Genomic DNA, 6,867 nt, shown 5'->3' with positions numbered 1-6,867 from the left:
AGAAGGAATCATTTACAGGCATATAGCAGATTTCTGCAGGTGATTTAATTAATTTAATTGTTTCAAATAATTGACCTGTTCCTAATGGTAATGCTGATAATTTGAAGGTATCAGAACTCAAAGCTAGAGCTAAAAATCTTGGTATTAGACGATACAGTAAATTAATTAATTTGACAGTGCTGCAGTAACTTCAATTTAATACACAATTATTCCAAAAGACTAGGTTAAGGCCAAATTGTGTACCTAATATAAATAATTTTTACAGATTTCATAATGATGTTACTGGAAAGCTTGACCACCTAGAGAAGAAAAGATAGTGAGATTATTTATTTTCTTCTGCACATTTAACAGTGTGGAAAGAAGTTTTATTCGAACTTGGGTAACTGATTAAATAAAGTTGGCTGTGGAAAATGGATACAACATTTTATATACATACAAAGAATGGGATTTTAGAAATAAAAGCAACATATTATTTAAAAATTCTGTGAAAGATTTTACAAAAATAAAATTAGAAACCAGTCCTTATAATTTTGAAACAGACAAAGAGTATAGCAGAACAGTTAAATAGAAAATGGATATTGACTTAAATTCCGATCGAATGAAGGAAAATCCAGTAAAACCAGGTGCTGCTAAGAAATGTCTTAATTAATTATGGAGGACATTTCGGGAAAGGAAGAGTTTGAGTAAAATGGGATATATAACAGATTTACAACAATTTTATGAGATACAATTGAATAACCAGTTAGATAACACAGACATAAATTTTATTGATGACAACATGGTTCAGATGAATTTCAATGTCAAGGATTATTATAAGAAAAATAACACAGCTACAAATATTTTTATAGCAGCATTCACTACTTGAATGCTTGGCTTACATTGTATGCTATGCTAGACAAACCAGCAAATTTTTTTTATATATTTTGATACCGATTTTGTAGTATATATTGATGAAGGCAAATCAGTTTAGAAAAAGGTTGTATGTTTGGTGAATGGACAGATGAGTTATGAGATAATAAATGGAATACAAATTGGGCTTTGACTGGTTGTAAAAGGTATTATTATGAGAAAAGTGATAAGAGCAGTATGATGAAGGTAAAGGGCTCTACCTTAAACTATAAAAATATTCAAAAGATGAATGGTGAATCTGTGATAAGATTAATCAAGAGTGAAATGAAAGAAAAGGTAAAATTCAAATACAATCAGATAACAAGTGATGCTAATACTAATAATCTAGTCAAACACTTTCTCAATAAATTCTCATTTGAGTATGATAAAAGATTAGTTCAACAAAATTATTATAGGTTGCCTTACAAATATTAAAAGTTTTCTATCTCTTCTACTGTAATAAAAAATTTAGAACTGTTTCTTTTATAAATATAAATTTGTTAGCTGATTTTGTTGTATTCTCTATTATCTAAATCTTTGGTTACAGAATGAGAAATTTTTGAAAATAATGAATAAAGTTTAATATTATTTTGTAATATTTTTGGTGTATTATTTATTGTTAAATTATAATTCGCTGTTTGTTTTAAAGTCATAAAAAGGAGAGATTATTAGTTTTCTATTATCACTTTCATCATAACTGTCAAATCTGATTTTGTGTTCTTCTTCTCCACAAATCTGCTTTAATACTTCAATATGTCAGTATGATCCTGACTTCTCAAATGTTGTATAGTTAAAGATGGTTTAAAATATTCATTGCAATATTACATCAAAATTTTTTCTCACATGGGTTATTTCTCTCAACAAAAATGTGAAATTTAAATTCATCCCACACATTAGTCATATTTATAAGATTAAAAATTATTATTATTATTAAATTTTGTTCTATGTAAATGGATACTTTACAGAAGAAGTTTAATAACTAGAGCAATTCCAAATGTTTAAAAAGATTAGTGAGCTAGAAATAAATGAATTGTATTACATTATGGTTTGTGAATATTTAAAACCTAGATATGGGGAAAAAGTTTGTATGAAACTCGACAGTAAGTTTAAAATTATTTTATCAAACAAATATAACAAATTAATTATCAGCTGGGATTTTAAGTTTCTTGAAGGAGGTAATATTAAACTAAGATATAAAGGAGTGAAGAAATTTTAAAATAATGATAATGAGTTTCATGATCTGGAGTTTATTGTATGTGAATAAATTATTTTATTTTGTGAGTATTGTAGGTTGGTTACCTCCAAGATCTTTGAACCTACCCACTTACTACTCTTGTGTATGGTATTTGATAGTGTTGCAGATCACATAGAACTCACTGGTAAGGGCAGCTGAATCATCATGTATATGCTTTTAAACAGTGTTGCACCATTCATTTCCCTTTGCCTCCATGTCAAGGAAGTATATATTTACATATTTACCAATGTGTATATAATGCCACCCTTACTCGAATTATAGTAGGAAATTCATTTTCTGGTATCTTGAGTGTTTGGGGCAATTGATAGTATCATTCACTTACAACATACCAAGTCAGGAAACCACACACATCTTAGTACAGAATGGGTATATGAATGCCATCATTGGTGAGTAGAGTGGAAAAAATGAAGCATTTTAAGATGCTGTCCACATAGATCTTCCACATTAATGGAAATGTTAGATCCCATCATGGTAACTGCAACCGAGCATGTGTTGCTGAGGGACAGGGTGAACAAAAGTAAAATGCAATGGCCTATGCAGACATTGGATACAACTACGTCACAGTCACAACAATCTATGTAGCCTCACATTCAATCAGATAAGCAGAGAGATTTTAGAGCTCGACTTTAGGCAATGTAATCAACACATTTTCTACGCAAAATTACCAATTATGGTCGCCCTAAAAAAATTAAGAAAATAGAATCTGTTAATTGTTCTTGATTTATGTAATGAACATACATTTTAAAGAGATGCTGTGATGTGTGTAGGTTCCAGAAACTGAAAATATCTTTTAGCACTACAAAAAATTAAAAATGCCAATTTCGTTAATTGTTGTTGACTTTTACTAACAACGTACATTTTAAAGAGATACTAATTACTACTAACTGATTTAAACACTTTGATTAAGTTTAACTGAAAAATTTGAAATATTTATGTTATACAGTAGAAGAATTCATTGATAACAATAAATACTTTTTCAAAATTTTCGAATCGAAAGGCAATGACTAGATTACAACTTTTTCCAAGGCTGGGCATAAAGCACCATCTCCCTTCCTCCTCCCTCTCCCTTTGTAATGCGTGGGTTACTATCAAATGTCGCAACAGAAAACTGTCCATATCAGCGGAGTACGGAATATAAAAGTCCTCTTGAAACAAAAGCCTGTACAGCTGCTTCCCTAACTTGCATATCTGTATTTGTATGGGCTATGGTCAGTAGGTCACTTACTCATCACAGATGATAGATAGGCTATGGGTTCTGCCTTTTTGCAAGTGCACAGATTTTCCTTTCTATCCAAACATGTTTCAGCGCCTCTGTGCCAACATCAGTGGCGTTTTTGTTTAATGAAAAACGTGATTTACATTATTCCTGCAAAACCACATAATGTAAAATCATGTTTTCAATAAACAAAAAACCCACTGATGATGGCTCAGGAGTCCTGAAACACGTTTGGGTAAAAAGAAAAAGCAGTGTGTATGCAAAATCGCGGAACCCATATTCTAAAATTTCACTGCAAATGCGGAGAGAAAGGACAAGAGCTGCAGATCTAAAAGGCGAATATATCGTCACAGATTTCCAGAAACCGCTATTGACAATTCCTGTGATCTCTTTTTCAGATCTCGTGGATGGAGAACATTCATGATGACATCCAAATCTTCTTTGACACCATGCCACGCAGTTAAGCGGCACTGATAACAGCATGTGCTCGATTGCTCCGTAGAACACTAAAATGTACGCCTTAGACCATGTAGTATACCTGAACACTAATGACGTCACTGTTAAGGGTGTAGCCGTGCTGCTGGAAGACCTCACCGACACCTGTCCGCTGGAAGAACGTGACTGCCAGCCGCGCAGCCGGCGCTCCAGCTGCCACCAACACCGCAGCTGACACGTCCATGTCAGAGGTCAGCGAGGCCGCAGAGCTTTCGTTCTGAGGACACGAAAGTTAAGTGCCTGGATGTATCTCCTACCTAGTAAACATAAAACTCTATTAGTAACGATCTTACAATATTGTTTCCTATCGCTGCTGAGATGGGACAATCGAGTACAGTGGAATAGTGGTTAAGACTCTTATTTGGTAGGATGGTTATTTAATCCAAACGTAAGTTTACTGTGATTCCCCTAAATTATTTAGGCAATAAATGATGGCTGCGTTCAAGAGGCATGGCCGATTAAACTTCCACATCCTTTGGAATCCAAGCTAGTGCTTCGGCCCTAATAACCTTTGTCATCGACAGCTGTTAAACCCTAATCATCCTTACCTCGACGGGAAAATCTAGCAATTGAAGGACTTGCTGCATAGTAAGAAGCGTAAGACAACTTCTTACTACAAAAGCAGTCTGTTATGATAACTGAGTGACTGTATATGTTACAACGTAATGAATTTTCGCTCTGCAATGAAGTATATGCTGCTCTGGAAGTTTCCTGCCAGCTTAAAACTGTGAGCCGGACCGGCAGCCGAAGCTCGAACCTTCGCATTTCACAGGCAACAGGCAAGTGCTCTATTGACTCAGCTGTACAGGCACAACTCATGATCTGCCTTCACAGCTTCACTTCCATCAGTACCTCGTCTCGAACTTCCCAAACAGCTAAGGGGTTCTTCGCGCTCTATGGAGACTGTAGGGAGACAGCCTGTGGCATTGTCTCCAGGCTGTAGAGGGTTAGAAGTCGTGTTTGGATAGCTTAGTCTGTGGAAAGGCAAAATTAACACTGTTCAGTGCGCACGCGTTTAATTTCGGTTAATTCTTGCGGATTTGGAATCCCTCTGGCCGCAAGAGGACATGGAGCGTTACTGTCGCCGGTAGAGGGCAGGTGGAAGGAGAAGGTAGTTTAGGAATACGGCGACTTGGAGAAAAGGGGCAGTGCGACACGGGCGGCGAAGAGCGCAAGTGAAGCGGCGAGTTGTTGTGGCCAAGGGTCGGCCGTGATCCGTCGGCAAGGGCAGTGCCTTTGCTCAGTGCGAGTGTGACGGGGCCGAGCGTTGGTCACAACCGGGAACATTCCTCGTTAAAAGCTCGCACTAAAAGAAAAATCGAAAGAAAAATTTTATGCCTCAGTAGTTAAGTCAGTTTCCTGCATAACTTTCGTACTTTTCTGCATTTGTAGTATGTTTAATTTTTACTAAATAATTAATGAGTTGTCTCTGTGTTACGGGATAGGTGACTGCATCTCTTGATGACTGTGATCTCGTTAAAGATGCCTGTGCACCATGATTGAAATTCTGAATGAAGGTTTCTAGTACTGCGTTAGCGGCAACCACCGTCCGGTGTTAGTAGAGAAGGAGGAATTATTGCTACTGGCATTGCCTGTGCCCCTGCTTCTATCATCATAAATTGGAACCGTATTTGTCACTCATTTTGGCTACTTCGAAGGCAATTGTGTATTGATATTTACTGGCAATAGCCGATGGTTGATATATGTGACGTATTCATTTGATCGTCTATTTTTCTGTTTGTAATGTAGATGTATTTTTGCTTCATTTAATATTCTTTACTAAAAGGAAGTGACTTTATACTGTCGCCGTTACGAGGTGTTTGCTATCAGTTGTGTTACTGAAATTTAGTCTTTTCAGTTCAAATGGTTCAAATGACTCTGAGCACTATGGGACTGAGCATCTATGGTCATCAGTCCCCTAGAACTTAGAACTACTTAAACCTAACTAACCTAAGGACATCACACAACACACAGTCATCACGAGGCAGAGAAAATCCCTGACCCCGCCGGGAATCGAACCCGGGAACCCGGGCAGTCTTTTCAGTTCTGGAGAGAGTTTGTTAATGTTATTTTAGGATTTTTGCTTTTTAAAAATAAATTCATTAGTGTTTTTAGAAACGTTAGTAAATTCATTATGGCTCAGTAACTTTCCACTCAACACCAGCTCCCTACAGAATTTCAATGGCAGCAGAGTGTGGTTGTAAATGAATGTGCAGGGTTCTGATCCTGCCTAGGGGCAGGAGTAAAATTTTATGATTAAATTTGTATGAACCATGTTGGATATTTTTGGTTTTAGGTATATTTGGTAACGAAGGTGGATCATGGATGCGAGACCAGTGACCAGAATTTCTTATTTGACAAAACAACAAATTATATAAAATTACAATGAAATGAAAACCCTTAGATGCATACAGGCGTTGATATAAGTCAACAGGCACAGTTGAAAATGTGTGACCCGACTCGGACTCGAACCTAGGATCTCCTGCTTACATGGCAGACTCTCTATCCCTCTTTGCTTTTCTTTTTTTTTGTGTGTCATCTCATTTTGTTTGTTTTCGTTCATTCTATTTGTTCAGGGCGGACGTCCCATGACGCAGGTTCAAGTTCATCGTTCAGCGACTAACTCAGTCTCTTTTTTTTTTTTTTTTTTTATGACAGAGGGCTTCTAACCCTTTGACCGAACACGCTGAGCTACCGTGCCACCGAGGACACAGAGGAATAGTGCGACTGCAGGTACTTATCTCTGGCACGCCTCCCGTGAGACCCACATTCGCAACTGATTGTCCCGCACTATATTCATAGTTCCCCTGCCCATTACACTCATTACTCGTGGCTTTACTGTCGATACCCTTAAGAGGTGGGGCACTGTTTGTGTATCGGCACAGAAGAAGATGGTCAAATCGCCTGTGAGCCTAAACTATATACCGGGTGATCAAAAAGTCAGTATAAATTTGAAAACTGAATAAATCACGGAATAATGTAGATAGATAAGTACAAATTGACGCACATGCTT

This window comes from Schistocerca americana, chromosome 2, assembly GCF_021461395.2.
Source record: "Schistocerca americana isolate TAMUIC-IGC-003095 chromosome 2, iqSchAmer2.1, whole genome shotgun sequence".
NCBI classification, from domain to species: Eukaryota; Metazoa; Arthropoda; class Insecta; order Orthoptera; family Acrididae; genus Schistocerca; species Schistocerca americana.
Note: the sequence above shows the minus strand (reverse complement) of the source record.